At 42.2% G+C, this 17,849-nt stretch overlaps 1 long non-coding RNA gene across 1 annotated transcript; it reads right to left on the bottom strand.

The window, feature by feature from the left end:
- Positions 1-96: 96 nt before the first annotated feature.
- Positions 97-13,169, bottom strand: LOC107181982. The gene is made up of 3 exons (XR_001512700.1): positions 13,058-13,169; positions 1,036-1,089; positions 97-111 (listed from the first exon to the last, which is right to left on the bottom strand). It is a non-coding gene; the product is annotated as an uncharacterized LOC107181982 (long non-coding RNA).
- Between the last annotated feature and the right edge of the window lie 4,680 nt (positions 13,170-17,849).

Below are 17,849 nucleotides of genomic sequence, written 5' to 3'. Positions count from 1 at the left end.
AGTCAGGATTTCCTGGAGCCTGGGCTGGAGTTGGCCTCATGGATTAGGGGGTTTCTTCTTGGCATCCATGTCCTTTTTAATTTCTTCAAGTTTTTTAGCCAGGTTTGGCATCTTTAAAGAAAAAAGACATTATTATAATTTTGCATCTAACTAACCAATATGCTTTGACTTCTCTTCCTCCAAAGATAAGTGGTTGTTGTACAAGTTTTATTTTCCTCTGAAAGTGACCTGTTAAATAGTGGTGTCTTTAACCTGCGGACTGCAATAGAAGGATTTCAGAAGATGTCAGGTAAAGTATGCTCCCTCCCTGGAAGCCAGACCCTGGCATTGACTTTTATAGATGCACTTAGCCCCTCAATCCAGAACCAAGTAAAAGTTGTACATACAAAGAATAAATGTGATATAGTTGGATACAGCACCATATGACTTAAATGAAGATTGACAGAGGGAATTCCCTTTGTCACACTAAAAGCTTCACTACAAAAGTTAGTATCATGTTTCATTTCCTTGTCTCTTTAAAACAATCATTACCTTTCCAGAATCCCCATTCATTGGCAATTTTGCCACCTATTTTTCCACTTCCCTATCTATAAAGTGAGGCTAATACAATGCCCCATGTCACAAAACTCTGTCCTCCTTGAACGTGCTACATGATATAAACCAACCTCCAAAATTCTGTCATCTCTACTCCTGGGTATGGGGACTGAAAAGATTATCCTATCAATTTTTAAATTCTCACTGATCACGTGATATGCACTACAACTATTAAGAAGAATCTAACCTACTATTACTCTGGGCTAACAAACACAGCTCAGCATCACCACGAGACCATCTAAAGTGATGGGATTTTGCCCTCTTGTGGTGATATAAAGGACAGATAGGCTTCTGTGACTGGAAAATCTTTCTCCAAAATTCAAGACTTTTCCCTCAGATCTATGGACCCCATCTATGCTGGAAGGCTCACCTTGTTTCAACAAAGACAAGTCACTACAAGCCAACTACACGGAATCATGGAGAAAGTGAATGGTCACTTACGTCATAATTTTGAGCCAGATACATTCCAACCAGGTTGCCAAATGTAAATCCAACCTGAAAGAACAGAACAGGAAGAGTTACACTGGATACTGAGCTCAGTACCAGCTGATACCAAGCCAAACTATACAGACAATTTTCTCCTAAGGAGCTTAGGATAGAAGACCCCAGGGTCCAGTCTAGGGCTGGACAGTGCAAAGTGTGACATTCACATCTTGCTTCTATAAAATATACATAGAAACAGCCTCCCAAAAAATTAAAGAGAATACACGAAAAAATGGGAGCACTGAACAAATCTACCCTAAATTCTCCTTATCCTCTCAGCACCTCCATAAACACTTAACTGTAAGTTCTAGAAACCCAAGTTAAAGTTCTGCTTTAAAAAAAAATTTTTTTTTGTTTTATTAATTTCAGAGAGAAGAAGGGAGAGGGAGAAATAGGAACATCAAATATGAGAGAGAATCATTGACTGGCTGCCTTCTACACGCTCCCTACTGGGGGATCAAGCCCGCAACCTGGGAATGTGTCCTGAGCAGGAATCAAACCACGACCTCCATAAGTCGATACTCAACCACTGAGCCACACCAGCCAGGCGAAGTTCTGCTTTTTGTTGTTAAAAGCTGCAATTGTTTTTCTTTTTTTGGTTATGAGTATTGTTATTCCTCACTGTTAGGTCCCAGCCAAAAGGAGCCAGGCGTTTAAGAAATTTTATTGCATTCACTCACAGCTGGCTGAGACCAGTGTGTCAGTGTCAGCCCTGAGGGGTGGTTAAGTTGTCTTACATAGGGTAAAAATATGCAATATAGGGTCAGGATGTGAGTGCAAGAGTCGGTCAAGCAGAAGGGAGGGCAGGAGTTGGTCAAGGGAGGCAAGGAAGGAGAGTGCACAGGTCAGTCAGGCAGAGGGGAGTTGTTCTTATCTTGCTTCTGCAGGCACTGGCTTTCTGCCTCAAGGTACGGGAAAAGGCTTATAACAATATTAGTGGCCTACTGCACAAAAATTTGTGCACTCGGGTGGGGGTTCCCTCAGCCCGGTCTGCCTCCTCTCACAGTCCAGAAGCCTTCAAGGCATGTCCTACTGCAGGAGGCAACCGGGCCAATCAGGGGAAGGCACTGCCCCCATCACCCCACCTCTGCTGCCACTGCCAGCTGCTGCAGCTGCCTGCCCTCAGCCCTCCAGCCGCTGCGGCTTTGTCCAGAAGGATGTTAGGCTGTCCAATCTAATTAGCATATTATGCTTTTATTATTATAAATATATTTCAGAAAATATATCCAAGCAGGAGAGATTAAAGGTCATTCACCCTAACACTCATGACATCAAATAAAAAGTATTCAATTTTTAAAAAGTGTTCAGTTAAATCATAGGATATTAGAAAATGAAGAAACTTTCACAGTTCAATCTCTTCATATTTCAAAAACATGAGGCCCAGCTGAGCTGGCGTGACTCAGTGGTTGAGCATCAACCTATGAACCAGGAGGTCATGGTTCAATTCCCAGTCAAGGCATATGCCTGAGTGGTGGGCTCGATCCCCAGTGTGGGGCATACAGGAGGCAGCCAATCAATAATTCTCTCTCATCACTGATGTTTCTATCCCTCTCCCTTCCTCTCTGAAATCAATAGAAATATATTTTTAAAAACTATTTAAAAACAAACAAATAAAAAACAAACAAACATGAGGCTCAGAATAGTGAAGTGACTTGTCAGGGCCATTCACAACAAAGAACACGGAACAACCTAAATTAAATACAGATACACACTCACAAACTGAAATACATGATGACAGAAAAGAATGGGACATGCTCTCGCTGGTTTGGCTCAGTGGATAGAGCATCAGCCTGGGGACTGAAGAGTCCCGGGTTCGATTCCGGTCAAGGGCATGTACCTTGGTTGCAGGCACATCCCCAGTAGGGGGTGTGCAGGAGGCAGCTGGTCGATACTTCTTTCTCACCGATGTTTTTAACTCTCTATCCCTCTCCCTTCCTCTCTGTAAAAAATCAATAAAATATATTACACACACACAAAAAAGAATGGGACATACCACCAAGAGAGCATAGGGCTTGACACTCTGCCATGGGTGGCGTCTCATGGGCAGGCCACCTAAGACCTGCAGGGAACACAGGTCCCCTAACCAGCTCTTATTCAGTGACAGACAGAAAGGCACACATTTGAGAGAATTATAAATGTTTATCTTGTTGGGTGACTACTCACCTGAACAAAACTGCTTCATGAAAATTTAAAGCTTTCCCTTCACACCAAAAGAGCCAACACTCATTAAGCTTCAAGTTTTAATGATGATCTTTAATCCCCTGCCTCCATGCCAATAATTAATCATCTCCAGCTGGACACCTAATTTCTAATTTCACAAATCTGAACTAGCATCTGATTCCCCCCCCCATCATTTTCTTTAATCAGTGTTGTTCCTATTCAACACACAGCAGAGGTTAACTTAGAAAAACAAAGTGTGACACTTAAGGTCATCAGTGATGCATGCAGTGGTCTAACCTTGAATTCAAGCTGGATATGCATATGGGAACAGAATACAGCGGGGTTTTTACTAAACTTTAAGCTTACCAAGCTTTTAACACCAAAAGCATAATTTAAATTAGTTTGTTAGTAAATTAAGCATAAAAGAGGCTATAGTCTCTAATCATAGACTACTTTTCGATTAATCAGACACATCAAGGGGGCACTAAGAAGCAACCCACTACTATGGGTTGAAACCAGGTAGACAGAGGTTTTCCAAATCCAGAAAGACTATTAACTTTGCTTAAAAGAAGAGGGAGAGGAGTAATTAACTGAGAATATTAACTCTGATACCAAACAAAAAGAACATAGGGCTGAAAAAAATTCCATAAAGAAATAAATTAGCCTGGCCTGTGTGGCTCAGTGGTTGAGCGTCAACCCCATGAACAAAGAGGTCACTGGATAGATTCCAGTCAGGGCATATGCCCGGGTTGTAGGCTCGATACCCAGTAGGAGGTATGCAGGAGGCAGCTGATCAATGTTTCCCTTTCATCGATGTTTCTATCTTTCTAACCCTCTCCCTTCCTCTCCTTCTCTCTAAAACCATAAAAACATTTTAAAAAAAAAGAAAGAAAGAAACTAGATTTGGTTCTACCATTATCTAAGTGTACCTGTAGGCAAGATACTTAACCTTTTTGGAGTTTTGCTGATCTAAATTTCCTGTTTTATAAAAACATTAAACTAACAATGTTCCTTCCAGGTCCAACATTCTAGGATTTCTGGTTATTACTATGGTATCTCAAGATAAATATGATATATTTAATGTGGCTTCATTTTGGCAACTTCATCAGACATTAAGGTGCATAAAAATACAGCAGTTATTTAAAAACAAAATAAAACAACCCTGGGCCTCTACACATGTCATATCCAGTTCCAGTTTCAGAGTAATGCCAGTATTCCAATGGGATAGTATAAAATTAAATATACAACATAATAAGATAAATGTTGCACATTAAGACACGTGTTGCGAAACATACAGGAGTCCAAAAAGCATCCACATGTTGTTCATGGGATACTCCATAGGCAAGTTTAGACCACAAAAAAAAAAAAAATTTTTTTAATCTAAATAAATAAGAATCTGAAAAAGTGAAATCTAAATTTGAAAAATGATAAATCATTAGTGTGAAAAGTTAGCCTGGAGCCAGAGTATAGAAAGTCTTCAATGAGTTGGAAATTCTCTGCAGGGCAAGAATGCTTAACATCTTCCAGGCCAAGACCTGAAAGCCTAATCAGTAGTCCATCCAGATGGCTGGATGTCATCCTCATGGTCCCCCTCCACATCATAGGCCACGCCCCTCGTTTTCCCTGCAGAGAAAGTAGCAAGCAAACGTGAATAATTTTTTCTTCTTCTTAAAAATCAGTGAAGATCAACAGAATAGAATGGAGGGTCCAGGAATGAACCTTAACATGTACGATCAAGGAATTGTCCACAAGGGTGCTAAGACATTCAGTGGTTTCAAAAAATGATGCTGGGACAACTGGGTATCCATATGCAAAAGAATGAAGTTGGACTCTACTTCACATCATAAATAAAACTTAATTGAAAATGGGTTAAAGAGCTAAATATAAGAGCTAAAACTATAAATCTCTTGGGATAAAACATAGCAGTAAATTTTCATGACCTTGGGGTAGGCAATGGTTTCCTAGATATGCCACAAAAAGCACAAGTGGCAAAATAAACAAATTGGACTTCATCAAAATTAAATGTTGTGTTTTAAGAATACCATCAAGAGAAGACAACCAACAGAATGGAATATAATATTTGTAAACCATGTCTCCGATAAGGGATTTGTATACAGAATATATAAGGAATTTTTATGACTGAATGATAAAAAGAAAAATTACCCAATTTAAAAATGGGCAATGGATTTGAATAGACCCTTCTCCAAAGAAGACATACAAATAAATGGCCAACAAAAAAATGAAAAGATGTTCAATGTTATTAGTCATTAAGAAAATGTAAATCAAAACCATAATGAAGTGCCACAACACACCCACTAGATGACTTTCACTGAAAAGATGAAAAGTGTGGGCAAGGATGTGGAGAAAGTGGAACTTCCATACATTGCTGGTGAGAATGTAAAATGGTGCAGCCACTGTGGAAAACGGTCTGGCCTTTCACACACAGTTAACAGACGATGCTGTAATTCCACTTCAGAGCATATACCCAAGAGAACTGAAACATACATCCACACAAAAACTTGTATGTAAATGTTCACAGCAAAATTATTCACAGTAGCCAAAAGGTGAAATAACCCAAATGTCCACCAACTGGTGAATGGATTAACAAGATGTGGTATATCCATACAATGTAATATTAATCAGCCATAAAACAAAATGAAGTTCTGACTCACACTACATGAATAAACCTTGAAAACATTATGCTAAATAAAAAGCAGTCAGAAAAGACCATGTATTGTATGACAGTCAAATGCATAGACACACAAAATAAATCAGCAGTTGTCCAGGGCTGGGGGTGAGAGGGGGAATGATAAATGAATGCTAATGGGTATGTGGTTTATTTTAGAGGCAATAAAATGTTAGATATAAAATTAGATAGTAGTGATGGTTGCACAACTCTGTGAACATCTTAAAAACCACTGATTCTACACTGTAGATGGGTGAATGGTAAGATGTAAAATACGTTTCAAAACTATAAAAAAAATCAGTAAGATTTGGTAAAATACTATCTGGGATAAAATTGAGGAAATCAAAGACAACTTCAAGGTTTCCAGGTTGGATAAATGTTTTAAAAGACTGGAAATGTTAGACTGAAAAATCGAGGACCACTCAGATAAATGGCTGGCTTTGTATATGAGAGTTCCAAGAATACTGTTATCAGTTGTTATGTATGGACACATGAGCAAGTTAGTCACAACACTATTTATTAACATAAGCACTAAGTCAAAAGGAAGAGAGCCAATTACAAAGCAATCTGACATCTGATCATTTGCTGCTCAACCCCTTCCCAATCAAAAAGTTTTTACGTGCTCAGCCGGTGTGGCTCAGCTCAACCAGTTCCACCCAGGAACCAAGAGGTTGCTGGTTCGATTCCTGGTCAGGGCACATGCCCAGGTTGCAGTCTTGATCCCCAGTAGGGAGTGTGTAGGAGGCAGCCAATCGATGATTCTCTCTCATCAATGTTTCCTCCTCTCTATCCCTCTTACTTCCTCAGAGATCATGGTTCGATTCCCGGTCAGGGCATATGCCCGGGTTGCAGGCTCGATCCCCAGTGTGGGACATGCAGGAGGCAACCGATCGATGATTCTCTCTCATCATTTATGTTTCTATCTCTCTTTGCCGCTCCCTTCCTCTCTGGAATCAATAAAAAAACATATTGTTAAAGTTAAGTGTGTAAATCACCAAATAAAGTTACATTTTTTATCTTGGGACAGCTCCTAGCAATAACCCAGAATGAATACTACCTGACAGATCTGAAATATGACTCATCAAATTTTATTTTCAAAAAGTACACACCCAAACCAAGTTAGGACAGAATATGAACCATCTTATATTTACTGACAACAGCTTAAGAAATCTAAAAATAGTCTTTTTATTTAGCAAATGTAGCTACAAATAGCATTTAAAAGGATACCTTTAAAGTTTTATAGTATCAGGTGAGAAAAGCTACACAATGCAAGAAAACCAAAAATACACATTATCTAACAACAAAGATAAATTGATCATTTTATTTCTCAGCTTAGTTTCAGCTACTGCTGTCAGAAAACCTCTCCATTCCAAGGAAGCGGGGGAAACTTCACCCTTTTTTGTGCCTTAGTCTTTAATCACTGAAGATTTTAGTATGGAGAACACTATCAGATGTGTTTAACAACTGCTTCTAGTAATAATAAAACCCATGTTTTATACATTAAATAAAAAGCTGCTACGGATATAACCTATATTCTTTCTACTACCACCAGAGAAGCACAGTTTTAATATGTAAGCTAGGTTTTTTATTCAATAATTTTCCTTAGAGAATGGGGGCGGGGGGAGCTGTTAATTATTTACTGAGCCAGTACATTAAATAGGGACATTCATAAAAAAGTTGGACATAACACTCTAGAGCAGTGATGGCGAACCTTTTGAGCTCGGTGTGTAAGCATTTTGAAAAACCCTAACTTAACTCTGGTGCCGTGTCACATATAGAAATTGTTTGATATTTGCAACCATAGTAAAACAAAGACTTATATTTTTGTTATTTATTTTATATATTTAAAAACCATTTAACAAAGAAAAATCAACCAAAAAAATGAGTTCACATGTCACCTCTAACACGCGTGTCATAGGTTTGCAATCACTGCTCTAGAAAGAGGTGCATCAGGTAGAACTGGTTTGCCTGTTCATAAAGAAGCTGACTTAAATATTCAAATATCTTACGAATATCTGAGAGTGGTCATCAAGCGAAAGAGGAATATCTAATTAAATAAATGAAATCAATCACAAAGTACTAGGTGCCATGTGTTTGGGAAATCAAAGTGTAAAAAGTATGTATGTGGCTTCTTCCCATGGAACGTATGATCTATTCTAGGAAGACAAGACTAAACTACATGAAGGTGCAGTGAACAAAACAGCATGTTACCACATGATGGTCTGAATAGGCCACCTGGTTAAGTGCTTTGTGTTAAAAACCTAATGTAATTCATATTAATGTATTAAAGAAGAAAAACCATACGATCACCAGGTGAGGAAAGAGCATGGTAAAAGTCAGCAGCCAATCACAAGAAAACCTTAAAGTAGAAATAGAAGAGGAATCTGTAAGAAAATATCAGAAACAACAAACATCACATCAAAACCCGAGAAACAGTTCTACTACAAGGAGAAACAAAGGTATGATATCCACTCTCACTACTTCTACTGGAAGTCCTAGCTTGAGGAGGGGAGGGAAATAAGAATACAAAACTGTCATTTTTGCCTTCACTGGATATATGACTGCCTTCACAGTATTGCCTTCCCTGATTCACTTCCAAGTGAATCTATAGACAAACTACTGGAGCTAAAGGCAAGATTGCTAGACACAGAAATTAATACCACAAAATTATAGCATTTCCATAAATAAGCAACAATGTGAAAATGTAATTTTAAAATGAATGCCACTCACAATAAAATAAAATAAAAAACCTCAAAAGTACTTAGAAATAAATATAACAAACCAGGGGCAAGACTATTAATTAGAAGATTTTTTTTTAAATGATGAAAGACATGTATGATCTAAGCAAATTGAGAGATGGATCAGAACAGTGTATAGATTTCAAAAACTTAAAAGTCATCAAGAAGGCTTGTGAACAAAAGATGGGAGTTGGGCCATTAAGAGTATTTGGGAAGGCAAAAAAGAGGATAAAAGAAAAAAAAAACACGTGGGAAGGTATGAAGGCCACATGGCCCATAGGTTGGTAAGTTTAGCCTAGCCCCGTGGTCGGCAAACCGTGGCTCGCGAGCCACATGCGTATCTTTGGCCCCTTGAATGTGGCTCTTCCACAAAATACCACGTGCGGGCGCGCGTACAGTGTGATTGAAACGTCGTGGCCCATGCACAGAAGTCGGTTTTCGGCCTGGGCGAGTCTATTTTGAAGAAGTACTGTTGATATTTGGTTCTGTTGACTAATGAGTTTGCCAACCACTGGCCTAGATCTAACACAGAGGATGTACAATAACAGGCAGTGGGAAAGGAAAATGGGGCCAGATTAGTGGATCTTGAAAATCAAGTAAAAGTGGTTACGATTTGATGTGGAAGGACACAGGTATTACTGACAGTTTCTGAGCATGTGACTAAAGCCATAAATTTTGGATGATCACTGGCAGCTGCAAGAGAGGACAGAACCAAGGGCATCAAGGGAAACATACACAGAATTAGAGGAACAGCCTTGCTTTTTTCTGTGGCTGATGAGCGCACGTAAGGAGTGGTATGTTTTAAAAAGATTTCAAAACTAGAATATTCACAGAAGGATAACTTTATCAGCATGAACCTGACATCATAAAGAATGGGTGAAAGAAACAGAGATGTTTAGCCTAAGGCAGTGGTCGGCAAACTCATTAGTCAACAGAGCCAAATATCAACAGTACAACTGAAATTTCTTTTGAGAGCCAAATTTTTTAAACTTAAACTATATAGGTAGGTACATTGTTATTAACTTAATTAGGGTACTCCTAAGCAGGCCTTTGCTAAAAACGTCCTCAATCTGAGGGGTTGACCTCAGTGAACGTACCCCCACTTCTTCTAACGCCACTTCTTCAAAATAGACTCGCCCAGGCCGAAAACCGACGTCTGCGCATGGGCCACGAAGTTTCAATCGCACTGTACATGCGCGCCCACACGTGGTATTTTGTGGAAGAGCCACACTCAAGGGGCCAAAGAGCCGCATGTGGCTCGTGAGCCACGGTTTGCCGACCACTGACCTAAGGAAAAGACTGATGGTGCGAGTGAGGGATAGTGAAAAGTATCAAGGCAATGCTCTTCAAATATGCAAAGGGTTGTCATGCAGATTAGAATTGCTATTTAACATCCAGGAGTAAAACTAAGTAAGGACACGTTGACCAAAAACGAAAGCAATTCCCTGTGGCAGTAGTGAACCTGCTGTAACTGGAGGCGACCAACTGTAAGCTGGATGCCGTCTCTGTAGTGGAGACGGAAGCATCAGCATGGCAGCTGGACTGGAGAACCTAACCTAACTCTCCCAGCTCAAAACCTACATTTCTACGCCAGCGAGGCTAGTGTAGCTAGTCCACAGGCAGAGTAAAACAGACTCGCTCTATGAACTTGGCAGTGGGAACATGAAGACAGAACTTTTCTTAAGATGAGTAATGAAGAGTCAATGGCTTCCAACAACAGCTACATCTACTGCGTGCTTACTATGTGCAAGGAAGCATTCTAACTCTTTCATGAATTAACTCATGCTCTTCACAACCGTACAAAGCAGGTACAATTATTGTCCAGTTTAAATTGGGGAAACCGAGGCATGGGTCACTTAAATAACTTGCCCAAGATTATATAGCAGGTAAATAGGTGCCAGGCATAGCAGCTAGAGTCTGAGGTGGGGAACCTTTTCTCTGCCAAGAGCCACTTGGATATTTATAACATCATTCATGGGCCATAAAAAATTATCAAGTTAAAAAATTAGCCTGCCATATTTGGTCAAACATTTAACTAACTTAACTCACTGTTAATGCTTTGGCAGGGCCAGAGCAAATGATTTCGAGGACCTTATACAACCTGCAGGTTGGACATTCCCCACCCCTAAGCTAGATGATATGGAGAATGAAGGAGGGAAATAAATAAAAGATTATGTCAATAATTCAAATTTTAGAAAGCCAGGACCAGGGAACAAAGAAGAAAGTTGGGTGTGGTTTGCAGGGTGGGGAACAGGTGATGGGTCCAGACGTGTTGAGTCTGTCAGAGGATATGACAAGAGATGTTCGGTAGGCGACGGCGACAGGGAACTGGAATTCATGAGTGAAGGACTCAAGGAGCTTTGGAAGCTCTCAGTACAGAGGTGCAGGTGACAAGGATCACACCCCTAAGGGTGGGTCTGAGAGCAGAGCAGTCAGGGATTGAGCCTTGAGAAACACCCAGCACCCAGAAGGGGCCCGCAGCCAGTCCAAACCGCCGAGATGAGACGAGGGCCTTCCCCTCTGGTAGTCCAAGCACGGACCCCGCAGGCCTGGAAGGTCCAGCACCAGAGCCAGGCGCCGTCGCTCTGTGCAGACTCGTCCATACAAACAAATCCACGCGTGTTATAATGTGAAAGGACGTCGGGAAGTACTGAGATGCAGGATCCCAAGGGCAAAGAAGGGAGTAAAGAGGAGATGGCTGAGAGTGTAAAGTGTTCCCACGCCGAGAGGTTAGGAAAGCCAGAGTGCAGGCGGCAGTGGACACAAGCAGCGCCCACCACGTCAGGCTTCTCTTCAAAGCTTCAAAAGTTTCCTTACAACAACTGTAGCTAAACTGCACTGCAACCCAGGAAGCTCCTGGAGTAACAGGGAGGAGAGCCCTGCAGAACCAGGTCTCAGATTGGGATGACGGGCAAGTATTTTCATCCAAGGAGGAGTAAGCAATTTATGAGCAGCACAATCCCGTGTCCAGTGTCCCAGAAGGTGATGAATGCAAGAACCATCTTGGAGAGTTCCAAAATATGCCATGACAGTGCCCACATTCACTTGTGACTGCCCTGTCCCTGCCAAAACTTCTCCCTTCGCCTACACTTCTGGGGGCAAACTAATCTCCATTCCCGAGAAGGAACGAAATCAGAACTAGACACCTTGTCAAAGAGAAATGGAACGTGTCCGAGTCCTTCCTCAGTGTCACTGCTGTAAGGACGTGAACGTATGAACTCACGCGTTCAATCCTCACAAAGAAGCCAGAGGCAGGTTTCCACTTTCCGCTGTGGACACTGCAGCATGGAAAACTTCAATGAGCAGCCCACGTTCCCACGGCTGCAGCGAGGGTTCAAACCCACGAGGACATGATGGCTGGTCACAGGCTAAAAGCTAGAAGGGATCCCAGGGACCTCCGCCCACTGTTTTATAAATGAAATGGCTGAAAGCGGAGAGAAAGACTTTCCCGAGTTGAGGCTGGGGGACTCACGGGATGGAAGTCAAATCAAGGTGAAAAGTAATTCTACCCACTTCTCTCAACAGATGCACGTCCGGGGCCAGAGGGGCACCCTGTCTTAGGGGACCACTTCTGTCAAGGCTCCCCCTCCTTCTGGCCTAGAGGATTAAAAAGTCAACGACCCCATCTCTTTGATAAGGAATGTAACATCGGGGAAGCATCTCACCCCGAGAGCCCCCTTTCCGTGACCACCGGGAACGTGCTGCAATGCCTGCCTCTCGCTAGAGGTGGAAAGCATTGCGTGTTAAAAGCACACGGGCTGGGAAGAACGACTCTTGCTTGGAAATGTGACGGGCAAAGCCTCCCTGGGGCCATGGGAAGCCTCCAGCTTTGCAGGAAACCCGAGTTTGCTCATGCTCACACGCACGCCCCCCTACAATGCGCCCGTGGGAGAATCGCCTTAGGCGGAGCCCGCCGCCCTGAGTCAGGCGCCGACACACCCCGGGCTCCCTGCGCCCCAGCGCGGGCCGGCGTCCGCCTCGCGAGGAATTCGGTTTATTCCCGGCCTCCCACAGCCTCAGAAACGCCAACAGCAGGCCCCAGTCGGGATGGGGTGCGTGTCCTGCTCGGGGCGGGAGAGCAGAAGGGGAGACAGTCCCAAACGTCCTGAGGACCCAAGAGCGGGAACAGGAGGAGGACCCGAGAAGAGCAGGGCGCGGCAGACAGCACGGAGCTCTCAAAGGGCGTCCTCGGACGCCTCGAAGTGCTCAGGGCTTGAACGCACAGAAAAAGACTGGTCAGTAGTTGGAGCGAGGCAGGCACAGCCCCGCCGCCCACCCCGGGGCGACTGGAGGCACCGCGGGGCCCACGCGCAGGCCGCCGGGCCCAGGCCGCCGGGAGTCCGGAGCCCCCAGGCCCTGAGCCGAGCCCCCGGCCCGCTTCTCGAGCTCCACTCACCAGGAACTGGAGCATGATGTCAGCGAAGACGGCGCGAAGGGCGGTGGTAGCTCCGTGGGCCGTTCCTCTCCAGCCTCCCCGGTGCGAGGGGCGGAACCCGCCTTGGGTTTTTCCCCCCGCCCCGCCCTCCTCGCCTTGCCTCACCCGGAAGCCGTTCGCGGTGCCCGGGCGCCCCCTGGCGAAGCTCCTGGGAATTGTCGCCTGAATTGGCCGACTGGCGAGAAAGCCAGCCAGAAGGAAGTCCCAAGTCCCAAGTGGGGCTGGACAGTTTGGAACATTCAGAATCCGAGACACCAGTCCCGGAATCGCTGGGGTTATTACCAGCACCCCAGGGATTCTGATGCACAGCCAGGTTTAGATCTTTCTTACCTTTATGTGGACCGCGTGAAGCAGAGGTTCCCATCCCCAGGTGCAAAATAAGTTATAGATCAATAACAACTTACAAAACAAAGCAAAACAAAAGAAATATTGAAATTGCTAGGCAGAAAGGGAGAAATTCTTTTATGATCTCCAAATTGGAAGATTTTTCACATGACCAGCATGATACAAAATGCAGAACCAAAGAAGAAAAGATAAAATCAATGACCAAAAGAAATTGTTTTTAATTGTATGGGGGAAAAAATAGATGAAAAATATTGTTTGTAAAACAAGTGATGAAGGACTAATTTCCCTTAAATAAAGAGTGCCTACAAACCAACAGACCAAAAATCCAATATAATGTAGTTAAAGGACGTGAACAGCTTAGAGAAAAAGAAATAGAAATAGCACAAATATATGGAAAGATACTCAGTGGCATTCATGCTCAGAGAAATGTAAATTACTACCAACATAAGGTGCCATTTTCCTCCAATTGCCAAAAATCAAAAAGCTTGATAACATATGCATTGGAAAGAATGCAGAAAAGGGCATAGCCATATAATATTGATAGGGATACAAATAGTTAAAACTTTCTTTGATTGCAATTTGGCCAAAACTATCCTAAGTTTAAATTAGCATACCATTTGTCTCAGCTATTGTGTGAAATTGATAAGCTGAACTTCATTAAATTTAAAAACTTCTGCCCTGCAAGACAATACCAAGAGAGTTAGAGAGTAAGAAAATATTTGCAAAAGATACATCTGATAAAGGACTGTTATCTAAAATGTACAGCCCTAGTCGGTTTAGCTCAGTGGATAGAGTGTCAGCCTGCAAAATGAAGGGCCCTAGGTTCAATTACAGTCAAGGGCACATGCCCGGGTTGCGAGCTCAATCCCCAGTAGGGGGCGTTCAGGAGGCAGCCAATCAATAATTTCCTCTCATCATTGATGTTTCTCTCTCTCTCTCTCCCTATTTCTTCTTCTCTGAAATCAATAAAAATATAAAATAAAATAAAATGTACAAAAAAACTCTTAACACCCAACAATAAAAATCAGCCTGATAACTGGGGATATGCAAATCAAAATGAGAAACCACTAGACACCTATTAGATTGGACAAAGTCCAGAATGCTAACACCAATGCTAGGGAGCATGCAGAGCAACAGGAGCTCCCACACATTGTTGGTGGCAATCAAAAAGGTACAGCCACTTTGGAAGACAGTTTAGTAGTTTCTTACAAAAGTAAACATACTCTTACCATATAATGCAGCAATTTTGTTCCTTGGTGTTTACCCAAAGGTGTTAGAAACTTATGTTCGCATAAAAACCTACACAGGGGTCTTTATAGCAACTTTGTTCATAATTACCAAACCTTGGAAACAACCAAGAGGTCCTTCAGTAGGTGAGTGGATAATAACTGTAGTACATCCAGACACTGGAATATTATTCAGCACTAAAAAAAAAAAAACGCTACCATGCAATGAAAAGTTGAGGAAGCTTATTACTAAAGAAGCTAATTTAAAAAGCTTGCATACTGTATGATTCCTACTATATGAAATTATGGAAAAGACAAATCTATGGAAACAATAAAAAGGTCATTTGTTGCCAGGGAGGGGGTGGGGTATGGATACATGAACAGGCAGAGTACATAAGATTTTTAGCGCACTAGTAATACTCTGTATATTTCAGTGATGGATATAACTCATTATATATTTGTCCAAATCTACAGAATGCACTCCCCACCCAAGAGTGAACCCTAAGATAAAAAACCATGGGCTTTGGGTGAATATGATGTGTCAATATAGGGTCTTCAGTAAAAATGTACCACTCTGGTGACGTTAATAATGGGGAAGGCTATGCATTTATGGAGATCGGGAGTATATGGGAAATCTCTGTATCTTCCTCTCAATTTTATTGTATCTTCCTCTATTTTGAGAATTGAAACTGTTTTTGTTGCCTTGGCTTGTTTGCTCAGTGGATAGAGCATCAGCCTGCAGACTTAAGGGTCCCAGGGTCGATTCTGGTCAAGGGCACATGCCCAGGTTGTGGGCTCAAACCCCAGGGGGCATGCAGGAGGCAGCCAATCAATGGTTGATTCTCTTTCATCATTGGTGTTTCTCTCTCCCCCTCTCCCTTCCTCTCAGAAATCAATAAAAATATATTTTTTAGAAACTATTATTGCTGATGTAGACCAACAGGAACTCTCACTCCATGGGCAGGAATAAATGGGTGCAAACACGAAGAAAAATATTGCAATGTCTAGTGAAATTAAAGCTCTGAATCTCCAACCCAGGATTTCCATTTCTAGTTGCAAAATCTAGAGAAGCCCTCTTACATGTCATATGTCTGACCTAAGGAGACACATATGATAATCATCATTGCAGCCAAATATTATAATAGCAAAATATTGGGAACTTTAATGTATATTAGTCAACCCCAGTAGAGTTAATAAGTTTTAGGGTATTTGTTAAATGTGATACTACTATTCAATACTTACAATAAACAAGTATGAGGAATTTTTTAAAAACACAATGTTGAACAAAAAAAGGCAACCTGCAAATTGCCCCATAAGTATGACACATAAAGATTAACAAACAACCTGTAAAACAGTACCTTTTACTACCTAAAAATACACATATACAAATGACAAACATCAACCATGAATTCTTGACAATGGTCACCTCTGGGAGGGGAAGTAAAGGAATAAGATTAGGGAATTCACTGATGCCTCCGTTTTATCTACCAAGAGAGACAGAGATAGAGAGAGATAGAGGTAGAAATAGAGAGATACAGAGCAAATATGATTACGATTTGATCAATTCAGGCATATGACAAGATAGAGTGGGCACCTGCATGTTAATTAGTTTGTTATTTGTATGATTGAAACAGTACACAATTTTTTTAAATAGAAAAGAAAAATAAGTCAAAATGTTTTATTTTGGAAACAAGATATTCAGTCTCAAAGATCAACCCACAGATTTTCATAAAAATGGGAAAACCTGCCGAAACCGGTTTGGCTCAGTGGATAGAGCGTCGGCCTGCGGACTGAGGTGTCCCGGATTCGATTCCAGTCAAGGGCATGTACCAGGGTTGCGGGCACATCCCCAGTGGGAGATGTGCAAGAGGCAGCTGATCGATGTTTCTCTCTCATTGATGTTTCTAGCTCTCTATCTCTCTCCCTTCCTCTCTGTAAAAAATCAATAAAACATATTTTTTAAAAAAATGGGAAAACCAGCTTTACAATGGAGAGATGTGTCAAACACTACCTAAACTAAGTGATCAAACAATATAAAGGGACAACTGATATGTCCCCCCTGATATGATATGCAGAGGGCATGATATCACCTGTAGAATGATAGTATTCTTGCCAATTGAGTATTCTACTGGTTCAACCACTGAGCAATACTGGCCGGGCTAATGTGTGATTCTTGTTGAAATCCCATAGAAGAAAAAAAAGTTCGAAAAACATTTTGGGGGCAATTGAAGATAATTCAATACGAACTAAGTATTAGAAAATTTTATTGTCAAATGTCTTGTGTGATAATGGTATTGTGAGTAGGAAAGATATATCCTTGTTCTTATTTGCTGATATATTACAGAAAAAGTGCCATGATGTCTGTAACCAGCTTTCAAATAGTTATGCAAGAAACCCAATATATCTATATATATAAAAGCCTAAGCGACCGTTATGACTGGACAACAGCTATGATGCGCACTGACCACCAGGGGGCAGATGCTCAAAGCAGAAGCTGCCCCCTGGTGGTCAGTGCCATCCCACAGCCAACCTCCTGCGGCCAACCAACCTTCCGCAGTCCCTCCCCTGGTCGGCCTGCCCAATTGGCCCCTTGTCCCTGATCGCCAGCCAGGCTGAGGGATCCCACCCATGCATGAATTTGTGCACGGGGCCTCTAGTACACATATAAAAGAGCTAAAGCAGAGACTTAGGAAGAAACCAAGATGGTGGCATAGGTAAACACCTAAAATTGCTGCCTCGCACAACCACTTCAAAAATACAAAAGACAAAACGGACATCATCCAGAACTACAGGAAGGCTGACTGAGTGGAAATTCTACAATTAGAAGGAAAGAGAAAAGCACACTAAGACTCAGAGGAGGTGCGAAGTAAAGTGCAGAGGTACAGAGGTGCATACAGAAAGGGCTGGAAACTGAGGACGTGGTTCTTTTTCAATTGGGAGAGAGTCACAAACTCCCGACTGCTCTGAACGCCAGTTCTGGGAGAGTCTCTGGGGACTCATATAGGGAGAAACTGGACTGTCCGGCATCAGTCGGAACTCAAGGGCGGCTTTCTCTCAGAGGTGCTTGCAGCGATTACCGTGGGACACTGAGACGCGGGGCCCCTTAGGGCAGGGCTGAGGATCAGCCATAGCTGTTTGCTCTGCCCTGTTGATTCCCTGAGACCCCGCCCCACCCAAGCTGT

The sequence above is a fragment of the Myotis davidii genome, unplaced genomic scaffold (genome assembly GCF_000327345.1).
Source record: "Myotis davidii unplaced genomic scaffold, ASM32734v1 scaffold214, whole genome shotgun sequence".
Taxonomy (NCBI): domain Eukaryota; kingdom Metazoa; phylum Chordata; class Mammalia; order Chiroptera; family Vespertilionidae; genus Myotis; species Myotis davidii.
This window is presented reverse-complemented; position numbering and strand designations above follow the sequence as displayed.